The following is a 25,069-nucleotide window of genomic DNA, read 5'->3' as shown; positions in this document are numbered from 1 at the left end:
ATATGCATAATTACAACCATATTACATAGTAAAAAGGAAAATAGAGCAAATTTGATGTTCCAGGTGGCATTATGGAATCAGTACCAAGTATTGATACTCATTCACTAACCTCTGAATTGCACGTCCTTAGTCTTTTAAGTGGAAGAGAAGTTTACAGAAAAGAATGATGCCCTGCCTCTGACAGATAATATGCATCAACTGTTCAGAATCAGAATCAGATTTAATATCACTGCCATATGTTGTGAAATTTGTTAACTTTAGAGCAGCGGTACAATGAAATACATGATAAATAAATATGGAGGAAGAAAACGGAGTTAAGTATAATGTCTATTAAATAGTTAAGTTTAAATAGTGCAAAAAAAGAAATAAAAAAGTAGTGAGATAGTGTTCATGGGCTAAATGTCCATTTAGCAATTGGATGGCAGAGGGGAAGAAGCTGTTCCTGAATCACTGAGTCTGTGCCTTCAGGTTTCTGTACCTCCTTCCTGATGGTAACAGTGAGAAGAGGGCATGTACTGGGTGGTGGGAATCCTTAATGATAGGCACCGCCTTCCTAAGGAACCACTCCTTGAAGATGTGTTGGATACTACGGAGGCTGGTACCCTTGATGGAGCTGACTAATTTTACAAGTTTCTGCAGTTTCTTTCAGTAGCACCTCCCCCCATACCAGACAGTGATGCAGCCAGTCAGAATGCCCCCACAGTATATTTGTAGAAGTTTTGAATGTTTTTGTTGACAAACCAGATCTCCTCTAACTCCTAATAAAATATAGCTGCTATCTTGTTGCCTTTATAACTGTATCAGTAATGTTGCATCTAGATTAGGTCCTCAGAGATATTGACCCTCAGGAACTTGAAACTGCTCATTCTCTCCACACCTGATCCCTCCATGAGGATTGGTTTGTGTTCCCTCATCTGAACCCTTAACCAGAAGTCCACAATCAGCTCTTTGGTCTTGCTGACATTGAGTGCAAGATTGTTGCTACGATACCACTTGACCTAATTGGTATATTTCGCTCCCGTACACCCTTGCTTCACCATCTGAAATTCTGCCAGCAGTAGTTATATCATCAGCAAATTAACAGATGGTATTTGAACTGTGCCTAGCCACACGGTCAAGAGTGAAGAAAGAGTAGAGCAACACACATCAAAGTTGCTGGTGAACGCAGCAGGCCAGGCAGCTCTCTAGGAAGAGGTACAGTCGACGTCTCAGGCCTGAAACGTCGACTGTACCTCTTCCTCGAGATGCTGCCTGGCCTGCTGCGTTCACCAGCAACTTTGATGTGCGTTGCTTGAATTTCCAGCATCTGCAGAATTCCTGTTGTTTGCGTTTTTAAAAGAGTAGAGCAGTTGGCTCCCTGTGGTGCACCAGTGCATCTTGCATGCAGATAAATAAAGTTAAGCTGATAGCTGAAGATTGTGTGCCATGTTTAACAACAGAAATTAAAACAAAAATATACAGTAAAATGCACACAAAAGTGGACGTTCATTTTTGTGCCATGCAAGAGAGTTTGTTGGTTCTTAGAGGAGAAATGTAGCAATAGTTCAGCATACAGAGGTGCCCTTAACTGTATACAGTGTAAAAGTGTAGTTGTATAAGCGTTGATGAATATATGCAGGCCAGAATGTGCTGGAGGAAAAGAATGTCCGCAATGTGTTTCCATGGTCTAGTCTCTCGTTTTTGGACTTCCTATTGAACTAATCTATGGTCCTAAGAATAAGCTACATCTTTGCACAAGGCCACAACAAAACAATATTCTGAAATTCCTGTCTTCTGCCTTCATCTTAAGTACAACTTGAAGGGAAAAGTATAAATGAAAATTAAGGCATATTACTGATTTGCCTAGTTATCACCAGAAACATGGTGTGAAGCGCAGAATAAACTGTGACTTTAAAAGACTACACAGACGTTGACTGAAGTTCATTTGTTTGCATCATCTTTTACATCATTTACAGGTTGTATAACAGCAGGTGAGCTTAGCAGTGGCAGTGTAGCTTGGTTGCTTCTTGACACAACAGATAAATACGTATTTATTTGGAGCGTTTTTGAATTGCAGAATTATTTTGAGCAGTTCACTTATAATTAATTCATCTGACATCAGAATAATTTTACAGATTTATTGATTAAGATTAATGCAAAAATGTAATGCATTGTACATACCTTAAAACATGTAAAATGAGCAAGAGAAATGTTACAGTTTCCGTTGTGTGAGGGAGGAATTTCTGCACATGAAAATCATTATCACCCATTGCACTCACCCCCATCATTGCAAAGTGCTTTGACAGACTGGTTCTATCATATCTGAAATCCTGTCTGCCCACTACCCGGGACCCCCATCAATTTGCCTATCGCACCAACAGGTCAATAGAGGATGCCATCTCCATGGCACTTCACTCTGCCCTGACCCACCCTGGACAGCCTCAACTCTTACATCAGAAGGCTGTTCATTGACTTTAGTTCGGCATTCAATACTGTGATCCCCTCCAAGCTCATCGCCAAACTTCACCAGCTTGGTATCAGCTCATCCCTCTGCAATTATAGGACCTTGGACTTTCTGACTGACAGACCCCAATCAGTTAAGTTAGATAACCTCTCCTCCTCCACTCTCACCCTGAACACCGGCGTGCCTCAAGGCTGTGTGCTGAGTCCTCTTCTGTACTCCCTTTTCACCTATGACTGCGTTCCTGTACATGGATCTAACTCCATAATCAAGTTCACAGACGACACCACGGTGGTTGGCCTGATCAGAGGGGATGACAAGACGGCCTACAGGGACGAGGTCCAGCACCTAGCTGCATGGTGTGCCAGCAACAACCTGGCCCTTAACACCCAGAAGACCAAGGAGATCATTGTGGACTTCAGGCATGCTTGGAGCCACACTCACGTCCCCATCTACATCAATGGAGCTGTAGTGGAGCGTGTATCAAGCTTCCAATACCTTGGTGTCCACATTTCCAAGGATCTCACATGGTCACTGAACTCCTCCATCCTGATCAAAAAGGTGCAACAGCACCTTTATTTCCTGCAGAGCATCAAGAAAGCTCACCTCTGTCCCAGGGTACTGACAGACTTTTACCACTGTACCATTGAGAGCATACTCACCAACTGCATCTCAGTGTGGTATGGCAATTGTCCCGTATCAGACCGCAAAGCACTCCAGCACATGGTGAAAACTGCCCAGTGGATTATCGGCACCCAATTGCCCACCATTGAGACCATCTACCATAAGCGCTGCCTGGGCAGGGTGAAAAGCATTATCAAGGATGTATCTCACCCTAACCATGGACTTTTTACTCTCCTCCCATCCGGTAGGCGCTATAGGAGCCTCAGCTCCCGCACCAGCAGGCATAGGAAGAGCTTCTTCCCTGAGACTGTGACCCTGCTGAACCTCACATCACACTGCTAAGTGGTATTGCATCCATATTGCACTGTCTCAGTACTTTTATATTTGTGTGCTGTAGCACTTTTTATTCGCAGTTATTCTGTAAATAACAATATTTTTTGCATTTCTGGTGAGATGCAAACTGCATTTCATTGGCTTTGTATCTGTACCCAGCACAATAACAATAAAGTTGAATCTAGGTGAATTGATTATGGGGAGCAAGGACATGGCAGACCAATTGAATAATTACTTTGGTTCTGTCTTCACTAAGGAGGACATAAATAATCTTCCAGAAATAGTAGGGGACAGAGGGTCCAGTGAGATGGAGGAACTGAGTGAAATACATGTTAGTAGGGAAGTGGTGTTAGGTAAATTGAAGGGATTGAAGGCAGATAAATCCCCAGGGCCAGATGGTCTGCATCCTAGAGTGCTTAAGGAAGTGGCCCAAGAAATAGTGGATGCATTAGTGATAATTTTTCAAAACTCGTTAGATTCTGGACTAGTTCCTGAGGATTGGAGGGTGGCTAATGTAACCCCAATTTTTAAAAAAGGAGGGAGAGAGAAACCGGGGGATTATAGACCGGTTAGCCTAACGTCGGTGGTGGGGAAACTGCTGGAGTCAGTTATCAAGGATGTGATAACAGCACATTTGGAAAGCGGAGAAATGATCGGACAAAGTCAGCATGGATTTGTGAAAGGAAAATCATGTCTGACGAATCTCATAGAATTTTTTGAGGATGTAACTAGTAGAGTGGATAGGGGAGAACCAGTGGATGTGGTATATTTGGATTTTCAAAAGGCTTTTGACAAGGTCCCACATAGGAGATTAGTGTGCAAACTTAAAGCACACGGTATTGGGGGTTAAGTATTGGTGTGGGTGGAGAATTGGTTAGCAGACAGGAAGCAAAGAGTGGGAATAAACGGGACCTTTTCAGAATGGCAGGCGGTGACTAGTGGGGTACCGCAAGGCTCAGTGCTGGGACCCCAGTTGTTTACAATATATATTAATGACTTGGATGAGGGAATTAAATGCAGCATCTCCAAGTTTGCGGATGACACGAAGCTTGGCGGCAGTGTTAGCAGTGAGGAGGATGCTAAGAGGATGCAGGGTGACTTGGATAGGTTGGGTGAGTGGGCAAACTCATGGCAGATGCAATTTAATGTGGATAAATGTGAAGTTATCCACTTTGGTGGCAAAAATAGGAAAACAGATTATTATCTGAATGGTGGCCGATTAGGAAAAGGGGAGGTGCAACGAGACCTGGGTGTCATTATACACCAGTCATTGAAAGTGGGCATGCAGGTACAGCAGGCAGTGAAAAAGGCGAATGGTATGCTGGCATTTATAGCGAGAGGATTCGAGTACAGGAGCAGGGAGGTACTACTGCAGTTGTACAAGGCCTTGGTGAGACCACACCTGGAGTATTGTGTGCAGTTTTGGTCCCCTAATCTGAGGAAAGACATCTTTGCCATAGAGGGAGTACAAAGAAGGTTCACCAGATTGATTCCTGGGATGGCAGGACTTTCATATGAAGAAAGACTGGATGAACTGGGCTTGTACTCGTTGGAATTTAGAAGATTGAGGGGGGATCTGATTGAAACGTATAAGATCCTAAAGGGATTGGACAGGCTAGATGCAGGAAGATTGTTCCCGATGTTGGGGAAGTCCAGAACGAGGGGCCACAGTTTGAGGATAGAGGGGAAGCCTTTTCGGACCGAGATGAGGAAAAACTTCTTCACACAGAGAGTGGTGAATCTGTGGAATTCTCTGCCACAGCAAACTGTTGAGGCCAGTTCATTGGCTATGTTTAAGAGGGAGTTAGATATGGCCCTTGTGGCTACAGGGGTCAGGGGGTATGGAGGGAAGGCTGGGGCGGGGTTCTGAGTTGGATGATCAGCCATGATCATAATAAATGGCGGTGCAGGCTCGAAGGGCCGAATGGCCTACTCCTGCACCTATTTTCTATGTTTCTATGTTTCTATGTTAATCTAATCAACTCTCAGGAAAAGAATAGATATTTAGATATTTCTTACAGATAGAATCATATGATCACCTTAGTTTTGTGCTAACCTCTTCTTGAATTTTTAGTTTCATAAAGTAAAAATTTGGCAACAGGAAATAGTTTCTAACTATATTTTCAGCTGAGTGAGCTTTTGAAGACATCTGTCAATGTACTGTTTCACAACATTGTGACAAAGTTTCACATGACCCATATCTTGTATCTCATGAATCCAAGTAAAGGTGTTGTATACTATAAGGAATAGAAAAGTTTCATAGTTGAAAAGAAGGTCCTAAAGTAACTTGACAGCATCGGTGTGTATCCGCTAGTGGATAAAAGACAAGTAGTGCCTTATTTGTTGGAAAATACCATTTTATATTACCTATGGATCTTTGCAATTTGGCATCATTAAGGGACAATCAATTCAGCGAAAAGATATTTTATGAATTAAGTAGAGCTTTAAAAACATGCAGATATTTTGGAACTAATTATATGATTCATCACACAATACTTCTTTTAAAAAAGAGATTTGCATTTCTACGGTTTCTTCTCTGACCTCAGATTGTGCCAAAATGAGTTGCAGCTAATAAAGTCCTCAATGAAATATGATCACGGACCAATGCAGCCTTATTTTTTCTTTAAAAAATTATAAGCCTTCACATGATTTTTCTCTATTCAATTATTTATCTCAAATGGGTCCTTTTTTTTTCTTCCATGACAACTTGTGCTCATTTAGATTTTAGAACAGAGAAAACCTACAGCGCAATACAGACCTTTCAGTCCACAATACTGTGCCGAACATGTCCTTACCTTAGAAATTACCTGGGGTTACCCATAGCCCTCTATTTTTCTAAGCTCCATGTATTTATCCAGGAGTCTCTTGAAAGACCCCATCATATCCGCCTCCACCGCTGTTGCTGGCAGCCCATTCCACGCACTCACCACTCTCTGCATAAAAAAAAATTACCCCTGACATCTCCTCTGTACCTACTTCCAAGCACCGTAAAGCTGTGCCCTCTCATGGGAAAAAGCCTCTGACTATCCACATGATCAATGCCTCTCATTATCTTATCATCTCCATCAGGTCACCGCTCATCCTCCATCACTCCAAGCAGAAAAGGCTGAGTTCACTCAACCTATTCTCATAAGGCATGCTCCCCAATCCAGGCAACATCCTTGTAAATCTCCTCTGCATCCTCTCTATGGTTTCCACATCCTTCTTGTAGTGATGCAACCAGATCTGAGCACAGTACTCCAACTGGGGTCTGACCAGGATCCTGTATAGCTGCAACATTGCCTCTCAGCTCTTAAACTCAATCCCGCAATTGCTGAAGGCCAATGCACTGTATGTCTTCTTAACCAGAGAGTCAAACTGCGCAGCAGCTTTGAGTGTCCTATGGACTTGGACCCCAAGTTCCCTCTGATCCTCCACACTGCCAAGAGTCTTACCATTAATACTATATTCTGCCATCATATTTGACCTACCAAATTGAACCACCTAACACTTATCTGGGTTGAACTCCATCTGCCACTTCTCAGCCCAGTTTTGCATCCAATCAATGTCCCACTGTAACCTCTGATGGGCCCCCACAGTATCCACAACAACACCAACCTTTGTGTCATCAGCAAATTTACTAACCCATCCCTCCACTTCCTCATCCAGGTCATTTATAAAAATCATGAAGAGTAGGGGTCTCAGAAAAGATTCCTGAGGCACACCACTGGTCACCAACCTCCATGCAGAATATGACCCATCTACAACCACTCGTTGCCTTCTGTGGGCAAGCCAGTTCTGGATCCACAAAGCAATGTCCCCTTGGATCCCATGCCTCCTTACTTTCTCAATAAGCCTGGCATGGGGTACCTTATCAAATGCCTTGCTGAAATCCATATACACTACATCTACTGCTCTTCCTTCATCAATGTGTTTAGTCACATCCCCAAAAAATTCAATCAGGCTCGTAAGGCGTGACCTGCCTTTGACAAAGCTGTACTGACTACTCCTAATCATATTATGCCTCTCCAAATGTTCATAAATTCTGCCTCTCAGGATCTTCTCCATCAACTTACCAACCACTGAAATAAAACTCATTAGTTTATAATTTTCTGGGTTATCTCTACTCCCTTTCTTGAATAAGGGAACAGCATCCGTAACCTTCCAATCCTCTGGAACCTCTCCCACCCCCAATGATGATGCAAAGATCATCGCCAGAGGCTCATCAATCTCCTCCCCAACCTCCCACAGTAGCCTAGGGTACATCTCATCCAGTCCTGGCAACTTATCCAACTTGATGCTTTCCAAAAGCTCCAGCACATCCACTTTCTTAATATCTACATGCTCAAGCTTTTCAGTCCACTGTAAGTCATCCCTACAATCACTGAGATCCTTTTCCGTAGTGAATACAGAAGCAAAGTATTCATTGAGTACCTCTGCTATCTCCTCCGGTTCCATACACACTTTTCCACTGTCACAATTGATTGGTCCTATTCTTTCACATCTTATCCTCTTGCTTTTCACATACTTGCAAAATGCCTTGGCGTTTTCCTTAATCCTGTCCACCAAAGCCTTCTCATGGCCCCTTCTGGTTCTCCTAATTTCATTCTTAAGCTCCTTCCTGCTAGCCTTATAATCTTCTAGATCTCTATCGTTACCTAGTTTTTTTGAAACTTTCATAAGCTTTTCTTTTCTTCTTGACTAGATTTACAACAGCCTTTGTACGTCATGGTTCCTGTACTCTACCATCCTTTCTCTGTCTCATTGAAACATACCTATGCAGAACTCCATGCAAATATCCCATGCACATTTGCCACATTTCTTCTGTACGTTTCTCTGAGAACATCTGTTGCCAAGTTATGCTTCCAAATTCCTGCCTGATAGCCTCATATTTCCCCTTACTCCAACTAAACGCTTTCCTAATTTGTCTGTTCCTATCCCTCTCCAATGCTATGGTATAGAATTGTGATCACTATCTCCAAAATGCTCTCCCACTGAGAGACTTGACACCTGACCAGGTTCATTTCCCAATACCAGATTGAGTACAGCCTCTCCTCTTGTAGGTTTATCTACATATTGTGTCAAGAAACCTTCCTGAACACACCTAACAAACTCCACCCCATCTAAACCCCTTGCTCTAGGGAAATGCCAGTCAGTATTTGGGAAATTAAAATCTCCCACCACAACAGCACTGTTGTTATTACACCTTTGCAGAATCTGTCTCCCTATCTGATCCTCGATGTCCCTGTTACTATTGAGTGGTCTATAATAAACACCCAGTAGAGTTATTGACCTCTTCCTGTTCCTATCGTCCATCCACAGAGACTCAGTGGACAATTCCTCCATGACTTCCTCCTTTTCTGCTGCCGTGACACTATCCCTGATCAACAAAATATCCCAAAGCTCTTCAAAAGTGTAAAAATGAATGACAACTCAAAGTGGATTTCTGAAGAGTGACTAAATCTTTTGTTTAAATAACTTGGGTTTTCAGGGAAGTTCTAAAAAGAAAGAAATATGAAGAGGCACCATTATTTAGAACAAAATATTATCAGAGTAAATGGCTTTTTCACCTGTAAATAAGAGTCAAGTTGGGTAATGGTGGACTTGTATTAATACCTTCCATGGTAATCTTACTTGCTAGAATTTGGTCAATTTTTAGTATTCTACATCTAAGATGTGTGCGTAGTCTGGCAACAGAAAGAAAGTAGGGCTCGTGAACTCATGGATCCTTCAGGGGGACCCTGAAGAGGTTCCCCAATACAAGTTCTGAATAATTCTGTAGGCCAGGGGTCCCCAACCTTTTTTGCACCACAGACCGGTTTAATAAGTTTAATATTGACAATATTCTCGCGGACCAGCCAACCCGGGGGGGGGGGGGCACGCGTGGTGGTGTTCAAGTAGGGTTAAATTCACCTCAACATGTCTTTTACAGTTAGGGTTGCCAATTTTCTCACTCCAAAATAAGGGACAAAAGTAGCAGTCAAATCCCAGGACACTTTACCCCCGGAAAGACTACCATGACCATGAAGCCTTGCGTGGGTACCTGTGTGCGCATGTGCGTATGTTCCGATTTTTTTTTTCCCACAAATCGATTTTGCCTTCATCTTCCTGACTACACGGTACATACATTATTTCTACTTTATATAGGCTGTGTGTTTATCATATCATTCCTGCTTTTACTATCTATCTATCTATCTAAGTTAGTTAGTTAGTTAGTTAGTTAGTGTTATTTATTTTCAGTTTTATGTGTTATTTGGTATGATTTGTTAGGTTATTTTTTGGGTCCGGGAATGCTCAAAAATTTTTCCCATATAAATTCATGGTAATTGCTTCTTCACTTTACGCCATTTCGGCATGAAAGGTTTCATAGGAACGCTCTACCTTATCGGGGGAAATACGGGACAAGCCAATTTAGCCCAATATACAGGATGTCCCGGCAAATACGGGACAGCTGGCAACCCTATGTTCAAGTTCAACAGTGTGTGACAGGGAATGAGGAAAGGTGCAGCTGACTCATATCAGTTGCTCGCGGCCTGGTAGCACATGCTTTGCGGCCCGGTACCGGTCCGCAGCCTGATGGTTGGGGACCGCTGCTGTAGGCTTCTGTTGCAATACTGAAGTCCACATGGAGTCTACTGGCAAGAATTTCCCAGTAAATTCAGTTGATAAATTTGTAATAACGTCCTACATTTGTCTGCACTGCCAGTTAAACACAGTCAAATCTATAGCTGAAATGTGCAAAAGTAACCACAGTATTAAGTATCAACTTACTTGTGAACGATTCATAAAGCTGTTTGTGTGAAAAGGGGCAACTAGGAACTCTGCTTTATTTGTGAAAGGATTATTGTTTGTTTTAGGTTTGGTTTTTCTTTAAATGGGGAAAATGTTTTATTACATGTGCACATAATAAAGAAATGCTATTGCCAGTGTGTAATGTGGGTGGTTTACCCAGAACTGGAAGTGACTTTGGGGAGCTGGTTGCATGTGCTCCTGTCAAGCTGAAGCCATTGCTAGAGTGTCCTGAATAAAAATGTATTAATTTTACCCACACTGCTTGTCTTTATTAAGAACAAAACGTACCATTTATCTGCAGAAAGTAGATGAGACTATGAGGAGAATAGGTTACTGAGAGTGAAGAAATGTGCTTGTTCTATGGGCCACGTAATCTCAGTGGGATAAATGGCCTCCTTCCATATCATAATGAGAAATGGCATTAGAACTAAACAAGAGAGTTAATTTTGGTTGGTGGAATATCATTTTAAGAGTCGTAGAATTGTTCTAAATGGAAACAGCCAATCAGGTCAGCTCATCTGACCAGTGGGCCCCCTATTTTACAGAATGTGGTATTAGACTTCTGTACCTAAGTAATTCAGATGTTTATTGAGTCACTTAAATGCTGTCAATGACCCGTTTTCCACCACTCTCCCTGACAGTGCATTCTAGTTAATTGTCCCTATCAGGGTGAAGAAGGTTCCCATGCATCCCCTCAAAATCTCTTCCTCCTTTCCCCCAAACTCTATCTTTTTATCAACCTCTCACATGAGGAAATGTTTCCTGCATTCTACTCTATTTATACCTCTCACAATTCTTTTATGTAACTCAGCCGTGTCCCCTCTTAACTTCCTTTGTTCCAGGGTGAACAGAATTGCAATTAGGTTTATTATCACCGACTTGTACAATGTGAAATTTTGTTTTGCATCAGCAGTACTGTGTAGACTAATTTCTTGAACCTCTCCTTAAACTGATCTGCTCCATTCCAGTTGACATCCTGGTGAATCTCTTCTGTACGCCCTCAAGTGCCATCACATCTTTTCTATACGTCGGAGATCAGAAATGCACTCAGTACTCTGAGATCTACACAAGATCATTGTTTTGACAAAACCTCCTTCCTCCTGTGTTAAAAGCCATATATAATGAAGGACAGGATCCTATGTGTCTTATTAAGAGCATTGACTACCTGCATTGCCACCTTCAAGGACCTTGCAAATTTGCAGGGTCCCCTGCTCCTTAATACTCCCTATGGTCTAATTTATTATTGTGTACAGTCAGTGGCTATTATATACCTCTTGTCCCTTTTAAAGTGGCCACTGAGTGTATGCTCAAAGGCTTCTGCTGCTGTAGCCCATCCACTTCAAGGTTTGATGTGTTGTGCATTCAGAGACCACCTCCTGCACACCACTGTTGTGACGCATATGGTTATTTGACTTACGGGAGCTTTCCTGTCAGCTTGAACGAGTCTAGCCATTCTCCTCTGTTCACTCTCATGAACAAGCCATTTTGCCCATAGTACTGCTGTTCACTGGATTTTTTTTTTTGTTTGTTTTCTGCACCATTCTCTGTAAACTCTAGAGATGATTGTGTGTAAAAATCCCAGGAGATCAGCAGTTTGTGCAATACTCAAATCACCCCGTCTTTCAACGGTCAAAGTCACTTAGATCACAGTTCTTTCCTATTCTGATGCTTGATCTCAAAACAAATTTGAATGCAAATTTGTCATGCTTTTTAAAATGTAAGATTATATTCAACAATAGACTGACTCTTTTGCATTAAAATCTAGTCATAAGAAAAAACAATATATTGATATTGGTTGCACCATTTTCCCCATAACTTCTGAACAAGTAGTGAGGTCCCAAGAAAATTTACCTCAGGTTCCTGAACACAGTCGTCAGTACTAACAACTACAATAGTTTGCTGCAGGGTCACTGAAAGACAATAGATCAAATGCAGCAAGGGAGTAGTTTGGTTATAAACAATGTCAGTTTGTATCAAATGAAATGATCTATAAGTATTTCAGTACTATTTTAACAAGCACTATATTTAAGTAATGGAAAGGCAAAAAACTACTCATGCAGCAAATATAAAACAAAAGCAGAAAATGTTGATGATAATTCATCTGGCCAGCAAGCAACAGTGGAAGAGAACCATTTTCCTCAGTACTGCCTGATCAATCCACTAAGTATTATCAGCCTTTTTTCCTGCTTGTATTGCTAATGTTCTAGATTATTCTAACCAAATCTAAACTTAAAGAGATCTGCTTTACCTAATCCACTTAGTTTGAGGCAAATTCCTCTTCACTAACCATGCAGACTTAAGGTGGGCAGTAGAATGTCTGGTAGCACACCATGTAACGATTGTATACCATTATTGATTATGGACTAGCAGACTGGAGGAACAAATGCCTCTGGGTACCCCATGCTAGAATTTCGGCAAGATTTTGCTTTCTGTTTGAGGCCATCCCAGACCAAGGAGATAAAGGAGCTTTTGCAGTCTTAGGCGATCCAAAATGAGCTAATTTGCTGGAAGGCATAAGATAATTTATCCCCTTCAGGATCGACTAGTCTAGCAGAAGACTGGAGCTTTATAACAAAGTTCAGAAAAAAATTCCTAGCATATCAAAAGGTTCAAAAGATACTAGTGAGAAGAACTCTTAAATTTGCAGAAAATAAGGCTTTCCAAGGGTTTGAATCGCAGTGTTACCAAGATTAGCCTCGAGGTCTACCTGACCTAATTCCCTTTTACATAAGATGGAGTCAGGAAATCCACACACAGTTTCTTTGTTGCTAAATAGCAACCGTATTGGAGAGATGTTCTGCTCCACTTCACAGCCTGAATTCTAGAAGATCCAAATACTTCACCATGTGCTTCAACAATACTTCATTTCTGTGCCCAAGTTGTTCAAATCTTTGTACAGTATGGAAATCCATGTCTACACATTGATAAGATTATGTTGACTGAAAATGTAAAATAATGATGGTTTTGGAAAATGTGTATTTTCAATCTCCTTACATTTAAATGTTCACTCACGCACAGGTCACGAACTTAAATTTAAAGATTAAGAAGGAATAGTCGCGACGCACCTCTGTACTAGCCATGTTACGCTAATGCTGAAAAACACGATCTCAAAGTTTCACTTACTATCAAAGTATACAACTCTGAAATTCTTCTTCTCAAGAGAGCTGTGAAACCAGGAAAGAAATGAAGAGCAAAATAATCATCAACTCCCGAATCCCTCCTTCCCACCCTAAAAAATGAACAAAAATGGAACAGACAACCCCCAAATCCCCCTCCCACAAAAAAAATGAGGAAGATCAGGTGAAAAACACAGAATACAAAAAAACCATAAGGCTGAAAAAAGACTGATCTCTCAACAATTTTCAACCAGCAATGGCTTTCCTACTTTTGAAATAGCCAAATAAGAATGGATTTAATTTAATTTAGAAACCAAGTCACCTCCAGTCTTCTACTGAATTTTTTTTTTGCTTCAGCATTGTTAATATCATCAGAAGATAGACCATATCTTCATGGATAGCATGGATACATGTTGAATGTTAACCATACTGTGCTGTAGCAGACATGAAACTCCACAATTCAATCAAATATGAATCACACAACAATTAGACACATGAGAGTAAATAAAATTAATTTGTTTTATGTAAATACAAGAGATTTTGCAGATGCTGGAAATCTAAAGCAGCACACACAAAATACTGGAGGAACTCTGCAGGTCAGGCAGCATCCATGAAAGTGAACACACTCGATGTTTCAGGCCGAGACCTTTCTTCAGGTTTGGAAGTAAAGGGGGAAGACAGAAGACTTAAAAGATGGTGGAGGGAGAAGTAGGATAGCTAGTAAGTGGTTGGTGAAGCTAGGAGGGTGGGAAAGATGTAGGGCTGGAGAGGAAGGAATCTAATAGGAGAGGGGAGTGGGCCATAGGAAAAGGGAAGGAGGGGCACCAGTGGGAGGTGATAGGCAGGTGAGGGGAAAAGGTAAGGAGCCAGAGTGGGGAATACGTACTGGCTTCTGTGTCCACAAATTGCTTCAAACTCACTCCAAAATAATCAGAATTGGTGCATGGATAAGTAAGACAATTAATGAAAAAGAAAATGAATTTTGATAGCAATCTACAGGCAATTCTGTGAAATAGGTGTCTGAGTGAACAGAGATGAATATTAAAGGCAAAAGAAACCAATTTGAAACATTATTAATTCTTTCTGTGCAAATGTCATATGGGCATGAACTTAATATTAGGTATCATTATAAGACTGCGCTGATGAACTCCAATTGGGCAATAGTCATTTTAAAAGAGTACAGTGGAACAGTGAATATGTGATCTGTAATCATAAATAGATGAATAATGTGCACTTACTGTGTGTTTTGTATAGTGATGCATACACGATAGAAATGTTGAGAATTCAATTCTGCCAAAGTTATCCTGGGAAGGTCACACTTCAGTAAATGTTGAAAGGATTCTAGCAGATAATGCAATGCCTTTTAAAACTGATATGTATTTGAATAGAAGTTTAGTTTGCATTTTGTTACAATACTGATGGCGTGGTGCATTTTTAATGGAAATTATAATGGCTTTTAGAATTTGATGAACTGCAAACACTGTCAAATTTTATGTTGTTCTCTTTTAACAGATACCTAATAGATTGTTAGAAGTTTTAAAATAGAGATGGTTTGAGGAATATATCATGTTTTGAGACTTAAATCAGTACTCAAAAACAATCAGAAGCCAATGCCTTAGAAACCATATAAATTATTGCATCTTTACTGCCTCTCGGAAAACTGACACTCAGTTAAGCTCAAATTATCAAATGAATTGCATATAACTATTTGATAGAATAAGAGAATTACAGCACCAAAGATAGAAATTTGGCCTAATTCATTCATGCTTAACAAAACAATGCTGTTGTCACATCCCACGTCTTGATCCATGGCCTCACAGGTTCCAAAATATCAAGTCTCAGTGCTTATCTAGTGCCTTTAAAATGCTTGAAGGTTCCTCTCTCTGATGGGGATGGAAACTGGAGTGATAGGGCTGAGGATGGGGCAGTTGGTATACAAGTAGATGCAGCGTGTAGTAAGACAGGTGGATGATAGAGAGAATTGTATTCATTGGGAGTTGTTGAAGTGTAACATGCAAGAAAAATCAAAATGGGAGATGAACTGAATGCATCCAGTTTACGGAATAAGGTAGATGATCTTGTAGCGCAGTTAGAAATTGGTAGGAATAGCCTTGAGGGCATTACTGTGTCATGGCTGAAGGAAGATCATAGTTGGGAGCTTAACATCCGAGCATATACATTCTATCAAAAGAATAGGCAGGTAGGCAGATGTAGTGAGGTGGTTCTGTTGGTAAAAAAATTAAATCAAATCCTTAGAAAGATGTGACATAGGATCGGAAGATGTAGAATCATTGTGGATAGTATTAAGAAACTCTGATGGCAGCTATATCCTGATGTCCAAATAGTAGCCAGAATGTGGGATACAAATTACCAAATGAGTTAGAAATGGCATGAAAAAGGGGGAATGTTAAGATAGTGATAATAGATTTCAATATGCAGATAGATTGAGAAAATCAGGTTGGTACTAGATCCCAAGAGAGGGAATTTGTAGAATGTCTTTGAGATGGTTTCTTAGAGCAGCATATGGTTGAGTCCACTGGGGAAGCATTTCTGGATTGGGTGTTGGGTAATGAATCAGACTTTACTTGGGGCTTAGGATAAAGGAATCCTTAGAAGTCAGATGTATCAGTATTGCAGTGGAGCAAAGGGAATTAGAGGCATGAGAGAGGAGCTGGCCAAACTTGATTGAAAGAGAACATTAGCAGGGATGATGGCAGAATAGCAATGTCTGGATTTCCTAGGCAAAATTCAGAAAGGACAGTATCGATACAAACAACAGGAATTCTGCAGATGCTGGAAATTCAAGCAACACACATCAAAGTTGCTGGTGAACGCAGCAGGCCAGGCAGCATCTATAGGAAGAGGCGCAGTCGACGTTTCAGGCCGAGACCCTTCGTCAGGACTAACTGAAGGAAGAGTGAGTAAGGGATTTGAAAGCTGGAGGGGGAGGGGGAGATGCAAAATGATAGGAGAAGACAGGAGGGGGAGGGATAGAGCCGAGAGCTGGACTTGCCTATCACCTGTCCAGCTCTCGGCTCTATCCCTCCCCCTCCTGCCTTCTCCTATCATTTTGCATCTCCCCCTCCCCCTCCAGCTTTCAAATCCCTTACTCACTCTTCCTTCAGTTAGTCCTGACGAAGGGTCTCGGCCTGAAACGTCGACTGCACCTCCTCCTACAGATGCTGCTTGGCCTGCTGCGTTCACCAGCAACTTTGATGTGTGTTGCTTGTATCGATACAAGTATCTTAAAGGGGGGATCAGGCACCTGTGGCTGACAGAGGAAGCCTAAGACAGCATAGAAGCAGAAGAAAGGGCAAATAATAGAGCAAAAATTAGTGAGGTCAGAGGATTAGGAAGTTTTTAAAAACCAATCGAAAGCAAAGAAGAAGATTAATAAAAGCCATCAGGAGAGAAAATATTAAGAGTGTGAAGGTATGCTATGCAAGAATATAAAAGAGGATAACAGAAGTTTTTCAGCTATCTAGTATGAAGAATAAAAGAGAAGCGAGAGTAGATACCAGACCACTGGAAAATGACACTGGAGAGGAAGTAATGGGGGACAAGGAAATGGCAGACAAACTTAATAAGTATTTTGAACCAGTCTTCACTGTAGAAGACACTAGCAGAATGCCAGAAGTTTGAGAGCGTCAAGGGGTAGAACTGCGTGTAGCTGCTATTGCTTGGGAAGCTGGAATGTCTGAAGGTAGTTATGTCACCGTGACCAGATGGACTACACCCCAGGGTTCTGAAAGAGGCCTGTGGCAGCATTGTGATCTTTCAAGAATCATTAGATTCTGGAATGGTTCCGGAGGACTGAAAAATTGCAAATGTTGCTCCACTCTTTAAGAAAGAAGGGAGGCAGAAGAAAGAAAATTATAGCCCAGTTAGTCTGACTTCAGTGGTTGGGAGGATTTTGAAGACCATTGTTAAGGATGTGGTTTTGTGTACTTGGGAGGTACATGGTAGAATAGGCCAAAATCAGCATGGTTTCCTCGAGGGGAAATCTTGCCTGACAAAGCTGTTTCAATATTTTGAGGACTTAACAGACAGGATAGACTAAGGAGAGTCAGTGGATGTTGTTTACTTGGATTTTCAGAAAACCTTTGACAAGGTGTTGCACATGAGGCTGCTTAACAAGATACGAGCCCATGATATTACAGGAAAGATACTAGCATGGACAGAAGATTGGCTGACTAAGGAGGAGGCAATGAATGGGAATAAAGGGGCCTTTCTGGTTGGCTGCCAGTTACTGGTGATGTTCCATATGGATCAGTTTTGGGAAATCTTCTTTTCAGATTATATGCCAATAATTTGAATGATGGATTGATGGCTTTATGGCCAAGTTGGAGGATGATATGAAAATATTTGGAGGAACAGGTAGTCTTCAGAAGAGCTTAAACAGATTGGGAGAATGGGCAAAAAAGTGGCAGATGTAATATAGTATAGGGAAGTCTATGGTTATGCACTTCCATAGAAGAAACAAAGATGTAAACCATGTTCTAAATGGGGAGAAAATTCAAAACACAGAAATGCAAAGAAAAACTTTTTGCAAAGTTAACCTTTAGGGAATCCTGCATGAGGACTCCCTAAATGTTAACTTGCAGATAGAATCAGTGGTAAGGAAGACAAATGCAATATTAGCATTCATTTCTAGAGGACAAGAATATAAGAGAAGAATACGATGCTGAGTCTTGATAAAGCATTGGTCAGACTGCACTTGGAGTATTGTGAGCAGCTTTGGGCCCCTTGCCAAACAAGAGATATGCTGGCATTGGACAGGTTCCAGAGGAAGTTCACAAGAATGCTTCCAGGAATGAAAGGGCTGACATATGAGGAGGGTTTCATGAGTAGGGCCTGTACTCACTGGAATTTAGAAGAATGAGGGGGATCTCATTGAAACCTATGAAATATTGAACATCCTCGATAGAGTGAATGTGGGAAGGATGTTTCCTATAATGGGTGAATCTAGGACCAGAGGGCAAAACCTCAGAATAGAGGGACATCCATTTAGAACATAAATGAGGAGGAATTTTTTTAGCCATGGGGTACTGGATCTGTGGAATTCATTGCTACGGATGGCTTTGGAGGTCAAGTTATTGAGTCTATATAAAGTGAACGTTGATAGGTTCTTGATTATTCAGGGCATCAAAGATTATGGGGAGAAGGCAGGAGAATGGGATTAAGAGGGATAATAAATCAGCCATGATGGAATGTAGAGGAGACTCAATTGGCCAAATGGCTTAATTCTGCTCCTATGTCTTATGGTCTTATGATGCCATTTCAAATCAGTGCTGCTGCTTCACAGCTCCAGGTTCGTGGACTCAGTCCTAACCTTGGTTTGTGTGTAGTGTGCATGCTTGCAGTGAGACTGTGTGCCTTTATATTGGGTACTGCAGATTCCTCCCGCTCACCCTAAAGAGGTATTGATTGGTCTGTTGGTCTTGAATGTAGGTAACTGGCTGGACAATCAGAATAGAATTGAGAGAGAAATAATAGGGAATTAAATGGATAGAGTGAGTTGGATGGAAATATTCTGAGCAAGCAGATACTAAATGGGCCAAATAGACACCAATGGGATATAGGAAATGATCCTTTTTGATCAACCTGTCGAGATGTATACTTTGATAAGATCTCTTACTGATGCACCAAAACTATTGCAAGGGATGACAGCTTACACAGAAACTCTGCCCAATTAAAGGTCTTTGGAAATAACACCAGTGGTGGTCTACTTAGCCCCTCATATCTACTCTGATATTCAAAAAGATCATGGCTGGTCTTTATTTCAATCCAATATTCCTCTGCTAGCCCCATACTCCTTGATTCCCTTTGGATCCAAAATTCAATTAATTTTTTCTTGAATATACTCAGCAACTGAGCCTTCACAGCTCTCTTGGGACAAAGAATTCCAAGCATTGACTACCCTCTGAAGGAAAAAAATGCCTCAACTCATTTCTGAATGGCCAACCTTTTATTCTGAGAATACGTCCCGTTGTCCTCATCAGAGTACATAAAGGGAATCATCATCCCTGTGTCTAACTGCCAAGCCCTGTATGAATGTATTTCATTGAGATCACCTCTATCTTTTCTTGTAGTAGAATCCAAATTTCCGAGATAATCATTTCAGCATGGAGCTGTACCTGGCTGAAGTATTGAATCCTGTCAGGCAGAGGTTTTTTTGAGATGGGAGGGGGAAAAAAATCAAGCACTATATGATCAGAATAAAATTTTGGAAGTTAATTTGTCATTTTGAGCACATTTGCCCAGTCTTGAATTTCATGACCTGAAAATTGCAGTCGAAATTACAATGAATATTTGAAGTAATCATGTAAAATGCATCAGTAATATATGAATTGCAGAAGAACACCTGATTAGAGTAATGGACTTGTATGCTGCTGAATTGCTCTCTGGAGAAGCCATATTCCTAAAACATGTTGCTAGCCTTTGTTTAACTCTATAATGATGGCATGATTGGCAGTTAAATTTCAGGTGAACCTTATTCAATGCTCATTCTTTACTTCTTTATTTCAAATCAATCTTGTAGCAAGCTGTTTAGATGTACTTAGAAGTGAAGTGCAAGGCAAAGCACTTTTATTTTATGGCTCCATTTTTGTTTTGGAGATTGGCTGATGTGTATGAGCAGCAACAGTGAAAAACAACCTTTGATACAACATTCTATGTGAGTTTATTGTGAAGTTCAATGTTTCACTTTCCATTCTGAGACATGCTGGTTGGGATTCATTGACTATGCTTTAGAAGCAGAGGCTGAACGGGAAGGCCTTGGTGGAACATATACAAAACGCTGGTGGAACACAGCAGGCCAGGCAGCATCTAAAGGAAGAGGTACAGTTGACGTTTCGGGCCGAGACCTTTCGTCAGGACTCCTTCTGCTCGCAAGATTTTTTTTTTTTGTTTTTCGCAATATTCTCTGTAAACTAGATCAGGGCTTCTCACCCTGGGGTCCAGGGTATAAAAATTTGGGAACCCCTGCGTGAGACACTGTTGTGCCTGGAAACCCCAGGTGATCAACAGTTTCTGGGATAGGCAAACACCAATCATATCACAGACAAAGTCACTTAGACCTCATTTCTTCCCCATTCTGATGTTTGGTCTGAATAACAACGTAATCTCTTGACCAAGTCTGCATGCTTTTATGCACTGAGTTGCTGCCGCACGATGATAGTTGCATTAATAAGCAGGTGTAGCTGATGAGGTGGCCACTAAGTACATAATTTCATGATAGACATGCACCTGGCTACTCCATAAAAGCAAAATACAGAAGGTGATGAAGTTCTTTGAAATGAAAGTAGATAATGAGATTAGTGGAGGAGTAAGATTGCGATCAGGACTGAGAACTGGCAGTAGTCGGGGTGATTCGAAAATATATCGCTATACGAACCCAAACTGTGCCTCCTGACTCCACTTTCCAGGTAAGAATATTTTGTTGGCTGAGTACTGCAGTATTCCTTTAAGGATTTGTAAACATTTTTCATCGAGTGATAGAATTGCACAGCATGGAAACAGGCCTTTTGGTCCAACTCAGTCATTTCAACCAATGGCACCGTTCGATGTTAATCCCATCTCCTAGCACTTGGTCCATAGCCTTCTATGCCCAAACTCTTCTAAAATGTTGTCGGTGACACAAGTTCACCCACTCTTGTCAGGCCGTGCATTTTGGGTGACATGAAAGGAAAAGGGTTGAAGGATATTTTGGTACCTCCAACACATTGCCCAAACTGTGAATGGAATCCATCACACTGAGCCAAATTAATGGGCATGGAAGATATTACAAGTGTACGTGGTCATCGGTCATCTAAAAAACCACAGTGGTGGGGCTCATCAGCAAAAATTATGAAACTGTACAGGGAGGAGGTCAAACACCTAGAGAGCTGGTGCAGGGATAACAACTTGATGCTTAATGTCACCAAAACCAAGGAGATGATCGTCGATTTCAGACAGTCTCAGCCTGAGCACACACCCCTCAGCATCAGCGGCACCACAGTGGAGAGAGTGGAAAACATTAAGTTCCTTGGGGTGCAGATCTTGGACAATCTCACCTGATCCAGGAACACCACTGGGATTGTGAAATGGGCCCAGCAGAGATTGCAGTTTCTGAGGAAGCTTAAACAAGCATCACTCCCCACTAACATCTTAACTACATTCTACAGAGGCGTGGTTGAGAGTGTGCTGACCTTTTGCATCACAACCTGGTACTCCATCTGCAGTGCTGTCGACAAAAAAGCCTTGCAGAGGGTGGTTAGGGGAGCAGAGAAGGTTATTGGGGTCTCCCTACCTTCTATCCAAGACCTCTTTCAGAGTCGATGCCTCCAGAAGACACGGTACATCATTAAAGACCCCTCACACCCTCTCCATGAACTGTTCGTTCTTCTGCCATCATGCAAATGTTACAGGAGCATCAAAACTAAAACCACAAGGCTACTAAACAGCTTCCTCCCACAGGCAGTCAGACTGCTAAATAGCTGTTCCACCTGACTCTGCTTTGGACACTTTTAACTTGCACTGGACACTTATAACTGATTTTAACTGACAGGTGGCTGTTGTGTTTTACTATTTATCGTTATGTTTATTATTTAGTGTTGCATTTGTTATGTTATGATTGCACTGCCCCTGAGGAACGCTGTCTCATTCTGCCCTGCAGAGCTGATGTATGGTTAGAATGACAATAAAGTTTTTTGAATCTTTGAATCTGTTAGGATCAGCTTGTGATACACTAGATCAACCAGGGGATAGTGAAGCCTCTGTTGCATTTGAAAAGGAAAATTGCACTAAAAGGACTTTTTAATTATCTATTTGAGTACTTTTTACATAATGTCAGTGATATTATACAATAACTAGACAATTACTGCTATATTTACCTGTGCAATAGGCAAGAGAAGCTGCCAATATAGATGATAAAGGAGCATAATCAATATACCTTTTATAAAATTGTTTGATCTGTTTTGTATGTTGAATGGCTTTCAGATATATATTGCAATACACACAATGTTCTGGAGGAGCTCAACAGGTCAGGTACCATCTATGGATGAGAATAAACAGTCAATGTTTCAAGCTGAAACCCTTCGTCAGGACTGCTGAAGGATCTCGGCCCGAAACATTGACTGTTTATTCCCATCCATAGACGCTACCTGACCTGCTGAGCTCCTCCAGCACGTTGTGTGTATTGCTCTAGATTTCCAGGATCTGCAGTACCTCTTGTGTCTTCGGTTATATATTGTTTTTCATATATCAATATGTTCAAAGGTGCTCTATTGGACGTCTGTTTGCAAAGGCAAGTAAAAGAATTGGATTTTTCAACCAAACATCCTTCAGTCAAGATCTGATGAAGGGTCATTAACATAAAACAATATCTCCATTTCTCTTTCCTCGAAAACTAACAACCTGCTGTGTGTTTCCACAATTTTCTGTTTTAATAGTCTTTATTCAAGGCGGTAAACTCTCCACTAATGGCAGTGCCTTCCACAATAACATATCAAAAGTTGTAAAACATGGTATACTCAGTTTTTAATCAGATATTGGCAATTCTGTGGGCTACACTGTTTTTTAACAAGTAATGAACATTTATTAGGTTATCATTTTGAAAGCATAACTTTCAGTCCTTACTCTCTTCTCGCTGCTGCCATCACGGTAGGAGATAAGGATCCTTAGGTCTCACGCCACCAGGTTCAGCAACAGTTATTACCCTTCAACCATCAGCCTCCTGAACCAGCATGGATAACTTCACTCACCCTAACACTGTTATATATTATTGTATTTGCACAGTTCGTCTTTAGTGCATTGATTGTTTATCAATTTTCATAGTTTTTCATTGATTCTGTTGCATTTTTTGTTTTACTGTGAATGCTTGCGAGAAAGTGAATCTCAGGATAGTATATGGTAACATATACGTACCTAAATCCTAAACTTACTTCAAAATTGAACTTTAAACTATTTGCATAAATATAATAGTTAAATATTTACATAAATGGCAAATCCAATTAGCTAATAATGTGAGTATAAATGTGACTATTTATAAATTAATTCACTTTAAAGCTCCTTCCTGTGAACTGTGCTTAACATCTTTTGACATACTCACTCTAGACACTGATAATTTCAGTGGATCATTTCTCCCCAAAATATTCACTTACACCTGGCCTTGCATCCTGTTCTACAATTGTTACTTAAATATAATTGTCTTAAATATATATTTGCTGCATTATATATTCAGTGAAATTAACACAGAGCTAATATCTCTTTTGAACTCCTATGTTATTTAAATGGTCCATTATAGGATACATTACCATGAATTCAATCACAGCCACCTCTACCCTTCCACTTTTGATTTAACAATAGGTTTCACATTTCTCTTTCCCCTCCTGAATTAGGCAAACGGATCACTCCTCCTCTCCTTTTCTGTTTAGTATGTGGTTCGTCAGTTTGATACAATTTAAATTAATAATAAAGTCTATTATTGATTTAGAATTTAGAATTACAATCCAAGTAGTCTATCAAAATTTCAATTGTTAAAAAAGGTGTTACACTTGAATAGGGTTTCAGATAGACTTTAGTAGAATAGCATATTCATAATGGGGTTACATCATAGATGAAAAACTACCAGTTTCAAGATCTTTGCACCCACACCCCTTTTTGTTGAAACCAGCATATTAGCATGAAATGCCATGTGCTCTTTCAGTAGTTTTTAATTCAATAGCTTTTGGATATTCGCATTTCACAAAGGATATGCCTTCAAACCAGGCACATGGAGTTTTTTTTTCTTTTGTTTGCAGTGAATATTACAGTCTTGTGATTAAAAAACAAAAAGAAACCATATGTCTAAGCTTTAACAAACTCACACTCTCACTCTTGCGTTCGTGTGTGTAGATATATTGCAGCTTGTGACTTGCTGTTTACTAGGGGGAAACTTCTTAAGTCCATCTGGTCAGAGTCTGTTTGAGTAGGATCAGTACACCCAAAAGTGTCCCAAAAAATACATTGCTGGAGGAATTCAGCAGGTCGGGCAATATCATGACAGCAAAGGGGTAATCAACATTTCAGGTCAACACCCTGCATCAGGACTTATTCCTTTGCCTCCACAGATTCTGCCTGATCTGCTGAATTCCTCAACAGTATTTTTTTGCTCCAGATCCCAATATCAGTGTCATAACCCACAGTGTGAGTGGCTCCTGGTTCTACTAACTATCAAATAGGATAATGCTCTCAAAGTCAGAGTCCCTCAATTTGACTGACTCAAACCCATCTATGTCTAAGAACTCTAGTATCCACTCATGGTCCATAACCATAATCATCAGTTTTCTTTTATTTCTATTCATTTCGTGACAAAGTATCTGCTGCTGTATCCTCTGTCATCCATCATCATTGCTCAACCTGGAGAGCCTAATTCTCTGCTTCTTTAACCAATTTAATTATCCTGATATTCATTTAAATAGCAACAGCTAAAACTCAGTTTTGTGTGTGCTTGTGCTATTATCTACAAATTACAGAGATGTAAATGTCAGTAGTACATCTACAGAAGACAGTAATATTCTCAACTCACAGCAAAGACATACCAAATGATACACAAAGTCCTTAAAGGTATATCTGACTTTAAATTTTGTTATGGATTATAGAATCAGAATTAGAATCAGGTCTATTATCACTGGAATGTGTCATAAAATTTGTTAACTTAGCAGCAGCAGTTCAATGCAATACATAATATAGAAGAAGAAAAAATAATAATAAAATAATAATTAAATAAGTAAATCAATTACTGTTTGCATATATTGAATAGATT

The 25,069-nt window shown here is 40.6% G+C and overlaps 1 protein-coding gene across 7 annotated transcripts in view; it reads left to right on the top strand.

Moving 5' to 3' along the window:
* The window catches only part of gria3b (glutamate receptor, ionotropic, AMPA 3b), a 390,090-nt gene that overhangs the window by 67,270 nt on the left and 297,751 nt on the right, over positions 1-25,069 (top strand). The gene's annotated exons all lie outside the window — the stretch shown is intronic.

Source organism: Mobula hypostoma, chromosome 10 (assembly GCF_963921235.1).
Source record: "Mobula hypostoma chromosome 10, sMobHyp1.1, whole genome shotgun sequence".
NCBI lineage: Eukaryota > Metazoa > Chordata > Chondrichthyes > Myliobatiformes > Myliobatidae > Mobula > Mobula hypostoma.
This window is presented reverse-complemented; position numbering and strand designations above follow the sequence as displayed.